Source organism: Notothenia rossii (genome assembly GCF_949606895.1).
Source record: "Notothenia rossii genome assembly, chromosome: 5".
Taxonomy (NCBI): Eukaryota; Metazoa; Chordata; class Actinopteri; order Perciformes; family Nototheniidae; genus Notothenia; species Notothenia rossii.
Window position 1 is genome coordinate 56489626 of NC_136903.1, and position 22072 is coordinate 56511697.

The window sequence follows — 22072 nt, forward strand, 5'->3', positions numbered from 1 at the left end:
TCTGTCTACCGGGCCATTTTCGTTCCTACCCTCACCTAAGGTCATGAAGGATGGGTCATGACCAAAAGAACGGGTACAAGCGGCCGAGATGGGTTTTCTCCGCAGGGTGGCTGGTGTCTCCCTTAGGGATAAGGTGAGAAGTTCGGTCATCCAGGAGGGATTCGGAGTTGAACCGCTCCTCCTTCGCGTCGAAAGGAGCCAGTTGAGGTGGTTCGGGCACCTAGTTAGGATGCCACCTGGGCGCCTCCCTAGGGAGGTGTTCCATGCACGTCCAGCTGGGAAGAGACCAAGGGGTAGACCTAGGACAGGGTGGAGGGATTATATCTCTTCACTGGCCTGGGAGCGCCTTGGGTTCCCCCAGTCAGAGCTGGTTGATGTGGCCAGGGAAAAGAAAGTTTGGGGCTCTCTGCTGGGACTGCTACCTCTCTTTGTGTGTCTTTATTATGACGTAACGACTAGTCGACTACTATTTTGAAAAATGTGTCGACTAGTAAATATTGTTAGTTGTGAAACCCCTAGTACACATCAATCGTTATGTACTTTTATATTACGCTGATGTAACACGGTGATGGTTTTGTACAAAATTGCCAGCTTCACTGTTGAGCTTTATCTTGTGCCCAGCATTCTCCTGTGCTCTGAAATCAAAATGTGGATAGGCTACGCATAAAACAACACTAAAATAAACACTACAATACAATTGTTATTTGACACACACAAGGTTGTTCATTTTTGTGTATAAATATACAACACAGGCTATATATATATATATATATATATATATATATATATATATATATATATACAAGTATAATTAATACAACTGTTAATTTGATTAGAGCTTTGACACATAATTCTTTATTTCTATATGTATAAGTATGACGACTTCCTCGGGCGATATCATATGGTATAGCTAATTAATCTGGGTCAAAACGTGTTGTGCCCACATGCAAAGGTTGTAAACTCTGGCTTATCCTCGCTTTTCGCCAAACTGCATTGTGGGGAAGCAAAGCGAAGATTTCCAGGATTTCCAGGATTTTCAGGATTTTCAGGATTCAAAAGTTGAGCAATGTTCAACTTTTGAAGCTGAGCTGGAAGCGTCAGCCAATCAAATCCCGTTTATGCAAATCTGACAGTACAAGCGCTAGCCAATCAAACCGCGTGCAAGCTGGGAGAGCCAGACCGCAGTTCATTTCCTCATATTCCAAACGAGAAATTGTGGTAGTAAATCACCCGGTTCTTTACGACCATAACTATTTACCGGGAAACAAACCGGAGGAACCAGGCATGGAGGGAGGTGGCAGAGACAGTGGGTGAAACTGGTAGGTTTTCGCCTGTTTGGGGGGTTTATATATATATATATATATATATATATATATTGCTCGCATAAAATCCCCGGGGTTTTTTGCTTTGTATGCCGGGGGCGGGAGATTCATGTGATTGGTTGTTGGTCGCGTTGCTCGCAAAAAATCCCCAATGCTTTCAGACACGCCCAGCTCCAAGATTTTCAAGATTCTTTCAAAGCTGCTGTGTGGACGTACCGTTACTTCCGGGTGTAAAATTCTCTAAAGCAACTACTATGAGCTGCTCCGACCCTCGGTCCTGACGGACTCCAACTTGTGTTTATTAATCAAACAAATAAATAAACACAAGGATAATTATGTGTTATTGTTGAGTAAATAACAGTGTGTGGTTTAGAAAAGAATACAAAATTAGAAGGAAAAAACGATGAAACAATACAGATTTCAGTATTCTGAGCCCCTATTCTCCCCATAACTGACGGCAACAAAAGTCCTACATTATTCAATTAAAATAAAGAAGTAAAAACAATCAGTGTGGCTTGATATTGAGTAAGAAAAAGGTTGATAAATGCTGTGAGAATGGATCTGCGGAGAGGATTTTGCCGCGATCCCAACTCCTCTATTACCAACGTTCAGGGAGCTATATGCAAGTCAATGGGACGCCCTGCCCGTTGAAAACTGACTCTCAAGGGGTACCCTGTACGTAATAGAGTGACGGGGAGGGGCCCTGACCGTCCGTCAATATGTGACGGATTGGGAGTGAGAACGTGTTGATCACAGCTAAGGGGCGTGGTTCGGCCCGACGCGAAGCGGAGCAACCCCCTTAGCTCCCTTTTTTCATCTTCTTTTAATATATTTTTCTATTTGACTTTGTTATGTATAATGTTATTAGTATTATGTTTGTTGTCTACAGTTTTGGTATCCAAGTGCCAAAAAAAACCTAAAAGATTACATTGGAGAAAATCCGCAATGACCAGGATACATTCCAATTTAGCAAACAGATGTTACAATAAATGTTTATCACTTTTTGATTTCAAATGACCTATTTTAAGACCTCATCTATGATGTATAATAGGATATTAAGTATTTTTGCTCAGTGTGACAGCTGCTGTGACAGTGCAGTGTTGTTGTGGCTCTGAGGGGAGAGGAAGTGTCCTACTTTACAACCTCTGCTTCCTCAGAGGGTGGGCTGAGTTTAACAATTCATAAGCCAATTCGCAAATACTTTATTACCCTACTCCAGAAGTGTCATTAAGTTGCATTTTAATCATGGACAATTATACCGTGGCTTGCAGAATAAATATGTATTTGTAATACTCTCAGCACCTGAAGTGGCATTTTAAAGCAGCTTAATATCATCCATAGAGTTAGAAAGGACTTTGAAAGTGCCTCAGTTGTGCTTTTAATTCCTCTTTAAATATATCCAAACTATATTTCGCCAGAGTGCCTTCAAGTCTCAATTTCACTGTGCAGAATAACCTGCAGAAGTTAGTCGGCTTTTTGCAATTGACTAAAGCAGAAAACTTGAATCTTAAGTTGTAAATCAGGTGCTTATTCACCCTGAGACTTTGTGGGTTTCCACCAACCGTCCAAACACACGCAAGAGAATGTAAAAAGAATATGGTTCAATTGCAAACCAACTCCTTCAACCTCCTCCTAGTAACTGTGCAAAAATGGTAGACATTTCACATTACATTGTTTTTTACTTTCGATCACGTATACCCATGTCCAGTCAACAAAACAGTTGTGCATTTTGAATATAAAGTTGTGTCTTTGTGGACTGTTGCAAAACCAAGCAGCTCATTTAGATCAGATTTAACAATGACAAGAGGTTTACAAAGAGGTTTTTGGAGTTGTATAATGGAACTTTGTATGCTCTATACATCAGTACCATGCTTCTCCTTTATTCTTTTGTCATCGTATCTAGCCGACAGTCTTTCATCCCATGTTCTATAAAGGCTGTTGGATGCTGTTCTAAAAATAATGTTGCAACCCCTTAACTATGGCTTTCATACTAACTTTTTAGAAGTGCAACACCTAACAAAAAAGCAATATCATCTCCCAAAAGAACCTCAGATTTTTAGGAGTTCAGTTGAATAAATAAAATATAAATTTTCGTAAGCCAGGCTATATATGTTTCTGAAGCAAGGTAACAGACACACATTACAATCACAAAGGCATTTTGAGTTGTATAGTAATACCTTGTTATTGATTGGGAATCAGAGCAGGCCAAAAAGTACAGTAAAACGCTCCTCTAAAGTGAAGGACCCTGTAGGGTTTAGTCGTAAGTCTGTGTGATACTTTCATACATTTCCTAAAGCGTTATTTGAAGCAAAGACAATCCACTCAGTCAGTTTAGTTAGTTAGCTGGTTGACTTAGAACATGTGAAATTGATCAAAGAACCTGAAGTCCAAGTTAAAATGTGCCTTCTCAATGTATTCTGTCGCATTAAAGTGTTTTCCCCTTTTAATCATTTCTATACGTGACACATTTTCCTGACAACCCATGCTAAACATGCAGCACTTTCCCCCCGGTAATGCTTAGAAATCAGTCCTCCTCCCAGCAGACAGTGGAAAGGAGGCCATTGTTGTTGCGTGGCGTAGTTTATTTAGCGATCCTCACAGAGGTGTAATGACTTTAATAATTCATAAGTTGCGGATTGGATTTCGCTTTAAACCGTTTTCATAAGTTATCTGGCTGGCTGCTTTCCTGCTGTGGGTCTGTCACAGGCATAATGGCCCCTGGAGGCTGCTCATCAACACACACAAAAACACATGCACACACACTAACATGCACCGCCTCTGGCAGCACAGACTGATGCATACCCAAAAGGATTTAAGCAGCCAACGTACACCTGCATGTGGGCACCAAAACACACAAAATAGAAACAGTGTGTGTACAAGTACAAGTCCTACAAACACTCTTATATAAACAGTACACAGAGTGAGGGATGCATCGCTTAAGGCAACTTGGCCATCTCTGTCTCTGTAACTGGATGTAAGACAAACTGTTTTAGTCACAACTTGCCCCCCCCTGCAGCAGTATGAATCCTCATCTCTCATCCTACAAACACACACATTTTTCGTGGCCGATGTATCAGCAACATGCTTCTGGAAGCAGAACATATGATCTGTTAGGGCTAAAATATTTTTCTTCAGAGGATGTACAGATCCACTTCATTCTAACATATTTTCTCTTGATACGTCTCTTTTAAGCTGTCTTTTCTCTCAATTCCCCAACTCTGCCTGATAAATTAGTGTCTCCTGGTGAATAATTTGAATGTGATTAGGCTAATGAGTGCTGGCTCTGTCAGCTTACTGAACAGGTTGAGTTATAGACGAGGCATCAGGCCAGATTTCCCCCTGCAGTAGAAGCAGCAGCATAATGCTTACAGCGGGAGCAACCTTTAAAACAGTGACAGAGATGTTGTAAGCACGTGAAAGGCAGTTTGTAAAACACTTTTTTGAAATGTTCAGATTTTTTGCTGTGTCTCAATTTGTATACTTCTGTTCTAACATGTTCTATATTGAGTACATAAGTGCGTCCCCATGCGAAATGTGGAAAAATGCACTGTGAGAACCTGTATGGTGCCCTCATGTACGGTGGCCCTGAAGTGCAAGTCAAAATCAAAATTTCAGAAAACACTACAGCATTTCACAAAACACTACAGCATTTTCAAACATTACGGAAAGGGTATACACTTCTTGTTTGTGATTGCACAGAGCCAGCTGGAGAAATACTGCTGTGATTGGTTGTTTTGCTGGAAGTCAAGAAATTACGCTTCGTGATTGGTCAGCACCCGACAGCGCCACGTATTTCCTGTTTGGTACTATTCAGCTGTTTCTGAACGAATATAAACTGAGTTGAAAAGAATGGAATAAGATATGGAAATCTTGAGGGAGTATTTTAGGAGGATTCAGGATTGTAACGGAGGTGATCTCTGGGCCCATAGATCTTGGCCTCCGTTACGGATTGTGCAGCTTCATTGTTGGTGATTGTGTTCACCTGGTGCCCTGTGTTGTCTGTGTGTATTTAGGCTCTGTTTTTCCCGTTAGTATGTGTGGGAGATACTTGTTGCTGGTGACGGTGTTCACGTGGACAGTCATATTGAGGCTGTGTCATGTACCACAATGAGAAATAAATGCCCACACCGGGTTGTATTTGGGACGTTCTGTCTCTGTCTCCTTGCTTGGTCGGTCCGCTCAACAAGGATTTATGACAATTCTTTCTGGTCAAAATACACACACTGTTCAAATGTTCAAAGAGAACGACATTAGATGAACTAAAGCAATCGAAAGAGCAATAAGCTGTTGTCGCAGAGTGAGTGTTTTCACAACAATGTGTTCACATTTAACACATGCATTAAAGGCATAGCTGAAGGTTTCTTTTCACGATAATTATACATTTGAACAACTCTAGAAATAATAACATTTGGTTACTCTGTCTTCTAACTGCCTATAGTTAATCAATATTCTTTTGTACTTATCACTATTATCAGAAGTGAAACACATTGCAGTACTAGCTGTAGAAAGCACCGATAACATGTAAATGTAAACCAATTGTATTGTTACACATGTAATGCACACAGAGGCACCCTCAGTGTGCATGTTAAAAACCATTCCTGCTAATGGCTAAGTTTAAACACAACACATTTATTTTTTACGAAAGACCACAGAGCCATATTATGCCGCTCTGTTGAAAAGGAGATGTGTGACAGTTGATCCTCAGGCACATCAGTGAAATATTTTAACCTGAATACTTTTGTTACAGAACAAACAATTAAACTTCTGACAAACACACAATCACGCACAAATAAAGTTTAAGTATGATCCCAGTGTGCAATATCTCAGCTTGTTTTACATGGTTATAGTTGAAGAAGTTAGTTAAAATCATCCAGCTCGACACAGAAACACCTGCATGCATCGTGAATACTAACAGACACTGCCCTGTAGTATCTTGCAGTATCTCCCTCAAGCTTCAAGCAGACCTTTACACAAACAAAAACAAAACTATTACGTATACAGTGTGACCACACACACACACACACACACACACACACACACACACACACACACACACACACACACACACACACACACACACACACACACACACACACACACACACACACACACACACACACACACACACACACACACACACACACAAACACACACACACACACACACACACACACACACACACACACACACACACACACACACACACACACACACACTTTTCCTTGTGCAGGATGTTGAGGAGGAGGCAAAATGCTGACGCTGGAGGCTGGATGAGATGTTATTTTTCTGCAAAGATCCTCATTATCCTGCAGCAGTTTGAGTTTCTCTTCAACCAACTTCACAACAATATGCCCTGCAGATAAGATCACATTACATGCCAGGTCCAAATGACAAAAGTTTTAGAAAAGTCTAATGTTTTTTAGCAAAATGCTTCTAAGTTTGAACTTGTTTTGTTAAAATCTGCAGAAAAATCATTTGAGTTGGATGAGTTACCCCTTTTCCACCAACTATGGAAGGGTCACGTCGGAGGCTAAGGCGAGATTAACCTGAGCAGGAAGTTCATCGAGAGTATGGAGAAGATAATGAAGGTGTTACAAAAGCAGTAGAGACACAAAGCGACAAAAATGGGACCAGATACATATATGTATTAAAGTAACGTGTTATAGCAGAAAGTTTAATATAGCGTATTTCTGGTATATTCATTTTAATGTCACCTGATATATAAGAAGTGTGTTGAATTATGTTATAATTAATATATTTGTGTTTTTATATATTCATGTGTGTTAAACTTGAATGGACAAGTCAATGTTTTCCTCTTAATTATAGAGAGGTTTTTTATATATATTTCTAAAATAATGTCCCGTTTTAAGTAGAAGTAGATTAGCGCCAACAGCCTTTTTTCCACTTTTGTGTTATAATCAAAGGGGTTTTTTTTGGGCTATTTGTGAGTAGGTAAAGTACAGTATAACCTGTGATTTCTGCCTTGAGTAGAATGATTACCCGTTGATAGTATTTTTCAGAAAGTCATTTTGGGCTTTCAGCGGCGGAACTCAGTAGGTTATCTGTAAGAGTTTTTTGTATGATATGGAAACTTAAATTGATAAAAGGAGGAAATGTTATGTCAAGTCTTGGACCTTCTCAATATAACTATACTTGGATTACAGTTTCCAGATATTAGAAGAGGCCCATGAGTCTCTTTGCTAATTATCAATGGTCTTTGCAATTAACAGGGGAACTCCAAGAGAGATCTTCCTCAGATATAATACAGTTCAAGTCTTGTTAGTTAATGATTCATATCCTGCAAGACTCCTAGAGAGGCCAGGAGATGATTGAGTCACACACAGTTAAAGAAATGGTCCTTCTGATTTATCAATAGATGTATTAATGTGGTTGTGAGCGGACTTCGGGGTGGAAGGAAGGTCCGATAAGGCCTTAGGGGATAAGAACAGTTAACCTTTGTTCGTTAACTAATAGCTTTCAGAGAGGAAAACATGTGACCTTTGTGTGATAAGCTACATGATAAGATGTGTGTTTATTCTGTCAAAGAGTCCTCTGTTTGTAAGATTATACTACTCCAAATCATTGTTGGGGGACTGTCTGAGGGCAGAGACACACACACACACACACACACACACACACACACACACACACACACACACACACACACACACACACACACACACACACACACACACACACACACACACACACACACACACACACACACACACACACACACACACACACACACACACACACACACACACACACACACACACACACACACACACACACACACACACACACACACACACAGAGGAGATGGAGCAACAGATGGAATCAACAACTGCTGACTCATTGCCTGGGGTTCCGCCCAGAAGTGAAACCGGCCAATGGAGAACTGCCAACTCGCTGGCTAGCTCGCCCAGAAGTGAAATCGCCAATAACAAATAGCTAGGGAGGAGCAACCGACACAACTCCTCCCCACCTGTGTATAAATATCATGATATTCTGATGCTCGGCGCCCTTTCTGACTGGCTGTCGTGATACGCATTATCGCACAGTGGTGGAATTGAGCCCGGAGTACTCTGTATTTTGTACTATTGCAGAGTGCTCTGTATTATGTATTGTTGTTTTTACCATTAAAACAGATTATTGTTTAAACTTTATTCTGGTGCTTTGAATGACTTCTCTTATAAATGTAACCAGCTCATCAGTCATCAAGGGACGCGCGGAGCAGAGGTGAACCTTCCAACCACTCAATTGGGTGGTGCTCCAACAGTATGTCCCACGACATACAATAATATTCATTTATATGGGAGGTACGCATCGGGGGACGTTCCTTGTGAGACAGTCAGACAGTGAACTACTGAATCACTAAATTGAGAATCACTGAACAGCATGAATAATTTGTAAAACCAACTGACTGTTGCTTCTAACATGAGCTATATAAATACTGACCAATAAAATAGTGCAAGAGAATGTTGCAAGTGGAAGTAAATGCAGAAATAAGTAAACTATGTTATACGTGTTATATAGAATAAGATCAAATACAATACTGTACAGTGATCAAATCATATTTGGCTTATTGTAGTAATACATAAATATGTTAGCAGATGCATAATGTACCCATGACAAGTTAATTTACTTTACATTCCACCATTGTATAAATGTAACTTTCGCTATAGTTAAATGTATTACATAAAGTACACAAGTACATACAAAAAATATGTAATCAGATTACTGGTATATTTAAAAAAGGATAACAAACAGGAATATGATGTACCAATACATTTTAAATACATGATAGGTAGACACATTTATTTTTCATTTGTATTCTTCCATATTTTAAATATATGTATTTTTAATGCAGTAGTTGGATGCCTGCTACTGACTTACCTACTGCTACATATTATTTTTTGTAACTGGTAATTGTAACGAAATACATTGATACAGTAACCCTCCCAACCCTGGTCATACGTATGCATTACGTTATTTATTTCAGATGTTGCCTGGAGGTCAGCGATACTGACTAGACAGGCAGCGTGCCAGACAGACAGAGAGAGAGACTGAGCTCAAGGCAGTCTGCAACTGAACACAAACACACACATCATTTCACACAGACAAAAGTGGAATATGAGCGTGCTCTGTCAGGGCGATACAACAGACACATTCACGCACACAATCTCTGTTTCTCTTTGTCTCCCTCGCTCACGAACACACACGTAGCTTTGCCAGCGGGCAATGCTGTGCTAGTTGTGGTGACCTTACATTATCTGCTAGGAGTGACACACGTTTCAAACAAACCTCTGCTAACATACCAGATAGCAAATCTTACACAGGAAATAATGCAGTTTTGATTGGTTTATTCCTAAGAGTTTCAATAAACCAACAGTACAAAGAAGAATGGGACAAATGTTTATCTATTTAATAATATACATTTAGTGGTGCAGGAATGAGTCTTAAAACCCCCAAATGACTTAGCATTTTACCATTTCAGGTTCCCTTGTCTTGAAGTCAATGGTTTTTTGAACGTGTTTGTGGTTAGAAGCCTGACATAAGTCTTTGGAAAACACAAACTAAAGAGATTCGTCCGAAGCTTCTTTGTGTCATGAAAACGGAAGTTGCTAACATGTGACTTAATATCTCCTAGACGCCATCATGCGGAGTCAGCTTTAGCTTAGCGGTGGTGATGTGCAGCCATGCGACCGTGGTGTAGTTCTTTATAGCATTATGTTAGCTTTTTATTGGTGAGGAAAGTAAATGGCTGAGGGAGCCCTTGTGAAGTTAACCTCCGGTTTGACTTACAAAAATATGTCATCACTGCACCATTCAATAAATGAATAGCTACAACAGCCAATGTTGAGAGGGTTACTAGAACATTTTATTACATAAAAATACACATCAGTGAACTAATCTCAGTATCACATCATCATTAGAGTATCCTAACCTGATTACTTTCTGTTATCTTTATTTTCTAAAAAATAAGAGAGATATCAATAGGATGTCTTTTTTACGTAAGTGTAATATGTAAGAAAATGGAACAATGTGACCTTAGTAACACATAATCTAAGATATTTAGTATCACAAATGTGTCCTCTGCTCTGTATGCCTTCCTATTCCAAGCATTGGACTACAAATAAGTATCAATAACAAAGTACTTAACTGTTATTCATCTTTTCTCCATTGGAAATTGTTACATTTGTACCCAGTGAAAGCATGTTTAGGAACTATGATGAATTCTAAAATAAGCTTTAGTTTCACTCAAGACAAAATGCATTGTTACATTGTAATCTTGCTAATAGTCTCAATTTGAAAACAAATGTACCAGTAATCTGGTTACTTATTTCCTTTTTGTAAGGAAATAAAATAACTTTTTTAAATAGTGATTACATAATCAATTTCCATGTATCCCTCCCAGAGCCCGGAGAGAGTCATTGCCAAAACACATCATCATGCACAGGAAATGCTGGATTTTATATGCAGAGCAAATGCAAAGTATAGCATTAGACACACAACCTACATGCACACCCACATCGCTTGTTTTGTATTTGATATTTGATATTCACAGCACATAAAATGTTCATGAATAAGTATTTATCATATGGATAGATAAAAGCAAACCTACCCACATGTTCATTAACACGCAAAGATCCCTGAAGAGATGTTTCTGTGTGTGGGTGCAGTGGCATAACTATCGCCGGTGCAGCCGGTGCAACGCACCGGGGCCCAGAGCCGGCCAGGGGCCCATGCAAAAAAAATAAAATGTATATAGGCCTATATTTTGTGGGGCCCCCACGGCATTGACCGGTTCAAGCAGTCTTCAAAGTAACCAAGCAACCTAAATTAATTAGTCATTTGTCTGTTCAATGACCTTGTTCCCTTTCATGTCATGTGATACCTTGCGTGACGAGCGAACCGTTTAATCAACTTGTACTGTACTATAGCTAGCAGCGGCAATATCCTATATGAGCAGTGAAAACGTGCAATTATTAACACACGCAGTTGCATATTGGTCTTAAAAAGCGTGGGATGTTGGTTATTTTCTCCATCTAGGATGACACCAAATGCCTCCCAGACATTGGATTTCGCTCTTGAGGAAGTGTTATTGAAAATGCTGTATTCTCCGCTGGAGAGCTTCACCTCAGCCATTTCGAATGTGGCGCGCTCAGCAGCAGATTGATGCGCTGCAGAGGTTATGACTATGTGCGGGGGAGAGGTCTGAGGATTTAAACATTAAACTAAATTATTATTATTTTAATATATTTATTATGCAACACCCGCTACCCGACCCGCATCATCTTTGTTTTACCCAGAACCTAGCCCGGAAAAAATACCACCCGCGAATCACTTTTACCCGCGGGGTACCCCACCCGATGCAGGACTCTAGTGGGAGGACCAGCATTATGATCAAATGTTCACCTCATTATCTCGCATCTGACACAAACACACAAACACACAAACACACACATACACACAGCTCAAATTGTAAGGCAGTGTCACTTTAGATTAGTGTGTTTTTTGTGTACGTGTTGAAATTGGTCTGTGTAATGAGTGTAATATTTTTGGAGCATGTTTTCTTAAAAATATGTGTTCGTTAAGAACTAAAAGAAAATCACGTTTAAGAGCGTGGCTCTGAGAGGATAAAAAAATGTAAAGCATTTTTTTTATATTTAGCAGAGCTTAAAAAAGGTGAGATTTTATGAATATATTGTTATTAAATGTATGTTTCATATATTTACATATGTTTGAAATATATCGCCTCTGCATACCATAAATTCGGAGGCACATTGATTCTCTCAAAATAATTTAAAAAAGGGCTAAAATATAAAATAAGTATGGAGTTAAAATAAATATAATATAATGTTTTGTATATAAATATTCTATACTATTAATTTATAATATTTGAGTTATACTGTACTTCTTACATGTTCAATTTTTAAACTTTGACATTTGTATTAGGGCTGTCAGTCGATTAAAATATTGAATTGCGATTAATCGCATGATGTCCATAGTTAATCGCGATTAATCGCAAATTAATCGCACATTTTGTATCTGTTCTAAATGTACCTTAGAGGAATACTTTTCAAGTTGTTAATACTCTTATCAACATGTGAGTGGACATATATGCTTTTGTTTATTATCATTGGAACAATGACGAATATTCTCAACACAACAACCTCTGAACACAACACGTTCTCACTCCCAACCCGTCACATACTGACGGACGGTCAGGGCCCTCCCCGTCACTCTATAGAGTGGCAAAGTCACGCCCATCTACTTCCGGTCCATGGGACCTTATTTCGGAAAAATTATGCATTGAAGTCAATGAAGAGAGAAAACGTATCTTTCGATCCCGTTTTAATTGTGCCATGAATTACACATATGATGTTTGTCAATCTTAAAAAATCATTTCCATGTAAAAATAGTCACAGTTTGTCGTAAAACTGTTGAAATATAAGACTATGAAAAATACGCAACTAGAATGACTACAAATCCCAGAGTCGCGTAAGTGATGTCATAACTGTTTTCCTCCACTAGCTAGCTAGATAGCTAAGATCAGCGCCATATAGTTAGAATCTATCTATATGGCGCTGGCTAAGATAAGATAACTTTAACAAGATGCCTGTGTGCTTAGTACCAGGTTGTTATCATACCAGCAATGGGTCTTGCTCGTTCTTTCGCTTCCCGTCTGATGAAAGGACCAGGAGTGGCTGGATCAAGTTAGCTACCTAGCTAGTAGCCAGCGACGTGCAGTCAGGGGAGGCAGGGGAGGCAGAGCCCCACCTGTCATACTCCAATGTAACGGAAAAACAACTTAAGAAAAACTAAATAGTAATAATAATAAAATGTCTCCACTGATCTATGATGTAAGTGTGATTTATGTATCGCTTTTTAAAGTCAAAATCAGCAAATTTGCCGAGCTCCGCTACAACTACGGGTAGCGATGAGAAGTGAGGCAGGGACGAGCTCTGCCTCTCGTAAGCCCACAGTAACTTGCTGGAGCACGGGCACTAATTTAGCGCGGGCACTTATTTTGTGAGCGCGCTCAAGCCAGTTACTGTGGGGTGAGGTGAGGCACAGATGAGCTCTGCCTCACCTCAGAATGTGTCACATAAACTGGCTGGAAAGCGGGCCCTAAACACATGCCTGTTACCATCTCACTGTAGGTCACCAATGTAATGTTTGTAGATCCCTTTATTACATTTATCCTCGCCATCCATACTCTCTAAATAACTTATTTCACGTATATATGATATTTAGGCTCGCTGGTCTCATCATATAACGGCAATGAAAAAAGCAGTAGGAGAGGCAGCCATAACCTCTGCCGCACTGAAGGGGGCGCACGTGAGCCCACAGGTTCTTGTTGCTACTGTTATTCCACGCAGAGACGGTAGACACAAAAAACAAACTAGACTTTTGAAACTACAGGAAGATAAGGAGGACTTTTACAAAAAACTAATAGAGATTGTTGTCCAGAAGGATAGCATGGACTTAATCTTCAAGTCAAAGTAAGACCACAATTGTCATGAAAGTGGGATCTTACTAAGAAAGAACAATCCAATATTTAGATTTTGGGTAGGCCTATCCTTTTGTTGAACGGTCTGTTTAAAATGAATCGAAGCATCAGACTAAAAAAGCTTTTGAAAATAACCAAATATTTTGATTAAGATTGATTTAATTAAGATTAAAATGTTAAGGTCAAAATATAATATTTGTAAATCTGACTCTGAAAGAGTCAGTGCTTCACCAGCCATGAACCTCACCGCACGTCACTGCTAGTAGCTAGCATGTTAGTTAGCATTACAGCCTTGCCATTTTTATTAGCCTTAACATTAAGTAACCCAACATGTTAAATCATAAGAGTAGTCGTCATATTTCTTGAACCCTTTGAACAGTACTGTCACACCGGTGTGATCATTCTATAATACACAATTTAAGCCCGGGGGAGAAATGCTAACGCTACATTAGCATCTGCGATCTTTTCTACTTTACGCTATCTGCACAAATGGTTGACATTAAACATGAAAAAGACCAGGCAGTTCAGAGAGAATCAAAGAACCACTATTGCGGTAAGCATGTTGTAACTTCCGGTTGTTGTTGTTGTCATCTCCGGGTATACCGTGTGCCTGTTCTGTTGCTGATAGCTTATTATCTTAACTTAATAGATCGTTTTAAAACTCTTGATCACGGCAACTGCCTGACGTTGTAATCACACGTTACTACAGCTTAAGCACTCACAACTCTCCTTCTCTTAGCGACTGTAACTCCACAGTTGCCTACACTCTTTTCGGGTTTGCTAACGGTAGCTACTTTAGCTTGATAGCTAGCCATGGCTCTTTCCCCACCCTCGGGTGCTATTTCCTGCTCTAACTGTCTCATGTTTGGTTACTTCCCTACCTCCTTTACTGGTACCAATACATGTGTTAAATGTAGTATAGTTGTTAGGTTGGAGGCGGGAATCATAGCCATAGAAGCCTTGCTCCGCATCTTAGAAAGTAACTCAGCTAAAGTAAAGCCCATGTTAGCCGGTGCGGACCGGCAAAAGGTAGCTCCTCTTAGCCGTCCCCCGGCAACTCCCGAGCAGCAGGGAGACTGGGTGACTGTTCAGAAGGGGCATAACGCGAAACCCGCAGGTCCCCACCAACCCGTTCACGTATCTAACAGATATTCCCCACTCAGCGAGACACCCGCTGAGAAGCCAACTCTGGTTATTGGTAGCTCTATTATGAGACACGTGAATTTAGAGACCGAAGCCTTCACAGTCACATGCATTCCGGGGGCCAGAGCGGGCGACGTTGAGGCGCATCTTAAACTGCTGGCTAAAAATAAAAGTAAATACAGTAGAATTGTTATTCACGTCGGTGGTAATGATGTTCGTTTACGCCAATCAGAATGCACCAAACTTAATGTGGAGTCTGTGTGTAGTTATGCTAAAACAATGTCGGACACCGTAATCTTCTCTGGTCCCCTCCCCAATCTGATCAATGTTGACATGTATACAGGGTTGGGAGGGTTACTTTCTAAATGTAATCAGTTACTGATTACTGAATACATGGCTCTGAAAGTAATCCGAATACAGTTACGTGTCTTAATAAAGTAACATAATCAGATTACTTTTAGATTACTTCTGGATTACTTTCTTTTTCCATAACAGATGGGTATGTTTTGGTGAACAGGAGACACAAAAAGCAAAAGGAAACTGAATGTGTTTTTACTGTTTTAATGGCTTATCAAGAGCACAACTGAAACACAATATCTGAAACGATGTAACAACATAATACAATTGTTGGGGATGCAGCTTGGGATGTGAGGAATGAGGGACACGGCTTAGAACGGGCTTGTCGCCTTCTGTCCTGCCAGTGTTGGCAGGACTTGAATTAAAATGTTGAACTCGGACTTCATTTTAAGGACATTTCGGACAGGGGTGTATTTTTGTTGAAGCACCGGATTGGCAAAACAGGAGAGTGTGTGCACCAGTCTGCCTTGATCTATGAATTCATGTCCGTGACACTCACAGTATCTGCTGCCCGCAGCTGTTTTATAGAAGGAAAACCTCCTTCACTTCATGAAATCTCTGCAGCGCCAGGAGGCAGCGGGAGGGTTAACTCAGCCCCAGAAGAGCAGCGCGCAGTGCCTTTCACGCACCGCCTTTCACGCACCGCCTGCACTGTGTTTACCTTCCGAATCATTAGAAAGGCTAAAGAGCGGTGTGGCTGATGTGTTTTAACCACACACACCTCCACCCACACACACACACACACACACACACACACACACACACACACACACACACACACACACACACACACACACACACACACACACACACACACACACACACACACACACACACACACACACACACACACACACACACACACACAGACAGACAGACAGACAGACAGACAGACAGACAGACAGACAGACAGACAGACAGACAGACAGACAGACAGACACAGACGCGCGATTTAAATGCAGACTTTTGTTCCTCCATGTTTCGTTGTTATTGTTTCACTGAGCGAACCCGCCCCTTTTTTTTTAAACGCTCCCTTTTTTGGTCCATCTGCGGCGGCAATAGGTTTTTTGCTCTGTGATGATTCGGCTGTACCTTTAGCAATGAATATTAAATGTTGTGAGGAAATCTTTCCACCAATAATTCCAATAAGTAATCCAAAATGTATTCACTTCAGGTTTACGAAAGTAACTGCAATCAGATTACTCGTTTTTCAAATGTAACGCGAGCTGAATACAGTTACTAGATTTTTGTATTCTAATTAAGTAACGCCGTTACATGTATTCCGTTACAACCCAACCCTGCATGTATAGCTGCATGTCATAATTTCAGCGCTGGTTGTCTTGGTGGTGCCCAGCAAACAATGTGGGCTTCGTAAATAATTGGACAGCCTTCTGGGGAAAACCTGGTCTGATTAAGAGAGACGGCATTCATCCTACTTTGGAAGGGGCAAATCTCATTTCGGCAAACATTTCAGGGCTTTGTGGACTTAATCCATGACAAACTGGAGTTGAGACCAGGAGGCGGAGTCGCAGTCTTACATGCTTCTCTGCGCTCTCTCCTAGGCAGTCATCCATAGGAATCCCGAACCCAATAAAATACCCAATATTAACGGTGTGTGTGTCTGCCCAAGGACAATTTAAGGTAAAACCTAATAGAGGTGTCATACATAATAACCTAATACAAGTAAATGTAACAACTACTACAGTGCAACAAAACAGGAAGATTAAATGTGGTCTCTTAAACATAAGATCTCTAGCATCTAAAGCAATATTGGTAAATGATTTAATATCAGATTATAATATTGATATATGCTGTCTCACTGAAACTTGGTTGAGACATGAAGAATATGTCAGCATAAATGAGGCCACTCCACCCAGCCATATCAATACTCATATTGCCCGAGGCACAGACCGAGGAGGTGGAGTTGCAGCAATCTTTGACTCAAGTTTACTTATCAATACTAAACCAAAATTAAATTATACCTCCTTCGAAAGCCTCGTTTTTAGTCTTACGCATCCGACCTGGAAAACTTTGCAGCCAATCTTATTTGTTACAGTGTACCGTGCACCAGGTCCTTATTCAGAATTCTTATCAGAATGCTCTGAGTTTTTATCAGCTTTGGTACTTAAAACAGATAAAGTAATTATCGTAGGTGACTTTAATATTCATGTTGACGATGATAAAAATAGCCTTACTGTTGCATTTAACTCTATATTAGATTATGTTGGTTTCTGTCAGAGTGTAAATAAACCAACCCACTGCTATAATCACACTCTCGACCTTGTTCTTACTTATGGTATTGAAATTGAGCAACTATTATTCGAACTGCATAATCCTGCTTTATCCGACCATTTCTTAGTAACTTTTGAAGTACTGTTACTAGACTACAAAGCATTAGTCAAAAGCTCCTGCAGCAGAAACCTATCTGTTAGTGTTATAGCCAAATGTAAGGAAGAGATTCCACCAATACTTAACTCGATAGCATGTCTGCATGTAAGGGAGGAAACTTGTACTAAATGTACACAACCCCAAATTGATCATGTTGTTGATAGTGCTACAGATGTGCTGCGGATAAAATTAGACTCTGTTGCTCCTTTGAAAAAGAAGAAAATAAAACAACATAGACTAGCTCCATGGCATAATGCCGAAACCCGCAAAATAAAGCAAAATTCGAGACAACTTGAAAGGATATGGCGTTCCACTAAACTTGAAGAATCTTGTTTAATTTGGCATATTACTCTCAATGAATATAAGAAAGCACTGCGTAAAGCGAGAGCAGCCTACTAATCTTCATTAATAGATGAGAATGAGAATAAAGCAAGATTTCTTTTCAGCACTGTAGCCAGGCTGACAGAGAGCCATAGCTCAATTGAGCCTTCTATTCCCATAGCACTCAGTAGTAATGATTTTATGTGCTTTTTTAACGATAAAATTGTTACTCTTAGAAACAAAATTAATGACCTCTTGCCTTTGACCAGTACAGTGTTATCAACAGCTCCCGGAAACGTAAGTTCCAATATTACACTAGATAGTGAACTAGAATGCTTTTCAGCCATAAACCTTGAACGATTAAATTCAATGATTCTCTCTTCTAAACCATCAACGTGCATGTTAGACCCAATTCCAACTAAGCTGTTGAAGGAAGTTTTTCCATTAATTAGCACTTCTTTATTAAATATTATGAATATGTCTTTATTATCAGGCTATGTTCCACAATCATTCAAAGTAGCAGTGATAAAACTGATTCTTAAAAAGCACAACCTCGATCCAGAGGTTTTAGCCAACTATAGACCTATTTCTAATCTTCCGTTCCTCTCAAACATTTTTGAGAAAGCAGTCACAAAACAGCTGTGTGATTACTTAAAAAACTATGATTTATTTTAAGATTTTCAGTCTGGCTTTAGAACACATCATAGCACAGAGACAGTTCTGGTTAAAGTCACAAATGACATTCTAATAGCCTCAGACAAGGGACTTTATTCTTGTTTTGCTCGATCTCAGTGCTGCATTTGATACTATCGACCATGATATCCTATTGCAAAGACTAGAGCACTTAGTTGGCATACAGGGAACTGCTTTAGGCTGGTTTAGGTCCTATCTATCTGAACGCTCTCAGTTTGTACGTGTCAACGATGAATCTTCCACGCAAACCAAAGTTAGCCATGGAGTGCCACAGGGCTCAGTGCTTGGACCTATTTTGTTCACATTATATATCCGTTAGGCAATATTATAAGGAATCATTCTGTAAACTTTCATTGTTATGCGGATAATACTCAACTATATTTATCAATCAAGCCTGATGAAATTAATCATCTAAATAAAATTCAAGACTGCCTCAAGTACTTAAAAACGTGGATGACCTTACATTTTTTATGTTAAACGCGACCAAAAATGAAGCTCAGCGCAAGTTCAGGCAGGAAGACCTATCACTCGTATTGCACGTCATGGCAATACTCGCTCCCTTCACTAATGATAGGGAGCGCCACTCCTCAGCAAGCCTATCACGTCCCTCATTCACAAGCCTAATCATCGCACCTGGTAATCCCTCTATATATGCTCTCCCCTTTCCCATCAGCTGTCTTTCAGGTGTCAACGCGCAAGCAGCAGCAGGGCTTCGTCCCAGCTCCGGGTATTAATCCATCAGCTCCGCAGTCTTGCGGATTAAGCTACAGGGGGCGTTCCCCAGTTGGCTAGCGGTTCTAGCCGGCCACCCCGCAAACCCGGATGCGGAAGAAAAAAGACAAGGATACTGAGCTCCACGGAAGTTCCTCCGGCTTAATGGAAATGGGCTACTTCAGGCAAACAATTGACACACGCCTTCAGTCTCTCGAGAGGGCATCACTGGCATCAGGGCCGCTCAAATGCGGCGCTTCCGGCCTTCACGCGGAACGGGCCCTCATCCCTTGCGAAGCTTCACCCACTTCCGGCTTCAACCACAACCCCTCTTGCAGGCAGGCAGGGCTCAAGCTACATCTCATCGAAGCTACTTCTCCTCCCGGCTCAGTAGCAGTACTGGTCTCTAAGTGCGTCTTAGGTGGCAAGCAGGTAGTGATGGCGAGATGAAGCCTTATGAAGCTTTGAAGCTTTCCAGCAATTGGTTCGCAAAGGGTTCATGTCATGAGGCTTCATCATGGGCTTCATTTGAACATAAACCCCTGTTGGTCAAAGCGTGTAAAACAGGCAAATTGGAAATCTCAACAGTTGCGCTCTATCTCATACCGAGTTCCCAATGAGTAAAGCCTTAGAATAACTCTAAACAACGGACATAAAATCCTATTTTCATGTTAACAATATTGTTTTCATTAAGTTGAACGATTGTGATTGAAAGCCTATAGGAGGCTGGTAAACATTGCAAAGAGGGATTCGTATTCCTTAATATTATTCATAAACTTAACCACGTTGTAGCCTGAGAAGGCTAAACCATATCAGGAATACATTTATTAACTGCATTATCTCATTTAGCTGTAGCTTCTATAAGCAAACCCTGCGGTCGTGGGTCGGCTGCTTTCCAGCGAGCCACAGCCCACACGCTGAATCTACCCAAAAAAAAAAAAAAAAACACTGGATATATCTTATCTGCATTTATTCATTTATTTATTCATGTTTTATTCCTACATTTATTTATGCTTGTATCTATTTATACTTATGACATTTTCCGACCTCTATATAAGTGAGGGTCTGAGCTCTTTTAATTCCATCATGTCACCAGCGGACCCGGGTACAGGAGGGGTAATATGGTTTTGTTATACATCCATGGGTATTATGAGCGTTGTGGCTCAACGGTTCAAATGAATCGCTTCCCGAAGCAGTCACGTGGTATCGACAGGCAGCGAGGTTCGCTTGTCATCGATGACGTCACTGGCCCAAAATGATACAAGCCTCGATACATGCTTCACAAAAGATTGGGGATTACTCGACACACGCTCCGAAGCCTCGGCGCAATACGTAACATCACTACTAGCAGGTTCAGCTCACAGCAGGCTCGCCTCCTTTCCCTGCGCCTCACCGCTAAAACAGGTAAGAAAAGAGAAGAAAGAAAAGAGAGAAAGGAAAGAAGGAGAAAAGAAGAAGAAAGAGAAAAGCAAAAGAAGAGAAGAACGAAGAAGAAGAGAGAGAAAGAGAAGAAGAAAAAGGAGAGAGGAAAAAAGAGAGAATATCGTTGCTTTAGTTTAGGGTTAAGGTGAGTTCCAGGCAGTGTCGGGTGTAACGCGTTACAGCATGGAGTTATGCAGTTCGGGTAACTACTACCCGTCACAATGCTCAGTAAGTACCGCAGTTTCAAGCTTCACACAGCCACGGATGCTGCCCATCCGTGGTTTTTGGGGGTTTCTTTCAGGGAGAAAGAGATGTTCATGTAAGTTGATAGAAGACAGTCTAATCACCCAACCAGCACATCAGCATCTACGTCTCACCGTGGCGTAATTAAACTGCTAATTAAGCTAGTCCTATACCAGGGCTCGATAGTAACGGTTGCCATTGGCAACCATTTGGAAATGTCAACCACTTCTTAGTTTTTAACATAAGAAATAAGGACAGCAAACGTGCACCCCAAAATAGATAAATGTTCATATTCGTTTTTAAGAGTGATATTTAATTGTTGTGACCAGTCGGAACCTGATACTTAAATTGCACGTGCATTGGCGTGATTACAGAGCCAGAAGCGATGCACGTTTACTCGCGTGCGCGGTGCGCCGTGTGTTTGTTTTACAACAAAATGGCGAAGCAAAAAATAAGTTGCTTGACTGTGATAAAAGTTCAGCCAACACCTCAACTTCTCCAATGAATGTTCAAAGTGATTCAACTGATGGAGCGTAAGGTAAAACCCGAACGAAAAACAAAGAGGAATGTTTTCTATTCACTTCCGGTAAAAGTTCCTTCAAAATAAGAGTCCCGATCTTATTACTACAAAATAAAAGTGCAAAACGAAACTTTACCATAGAAAATGGTTGCATTAAATTATAATCACTCTATAAAAAGGTAACACATTTTAAATATAGTTAGACATATTAAAGGTAATTTACAGCATCAATAATTAATATCAAATGTTTAACTATGAATGGTTTTCATTTATTTAACATTAGAAATGTATTAGTCTGGGCAATCCAAGACTTCATGCTGAAGGGCCAATGGGTCTATGGTGGGGGTCAGCACAAAGGTCAAGAAAACCCACATTTGAAAGGGAGACAACGGATGATCAAGAAACTGGTGACTTGCTCAATTCATTTGTGAG

At 40.3% G+C, this 22072-nt stretch overlaps 2 protein-coding genes across 6 annotated transcripts in view; one reads left to right on the forward strand and one right to left on the reverse strand.

Annotated features, from left to right (window-relative positions):
* The window catches only part of LOC307040641 (glutamate receptor-interacting protein 2-like), a 235991-nt gene that overhangs the window by 169550 nt on the left and 44369 nt on the right, over positions 1-22072 (reverse strand). The gene's annotated exons all lie outside the window — the stretch shown is intronic.
* Positions 1-22072, forward strand: part of LOC307040642 (zinc finger BED domain-containing protein 5-like) — a gene marked incomplete at its 5' end in the record, with an annotated part of 121238 nt that overhangs the window by 50578 nt on the left and 48588 nt on the right. The window lies entirely within an intron of this gene.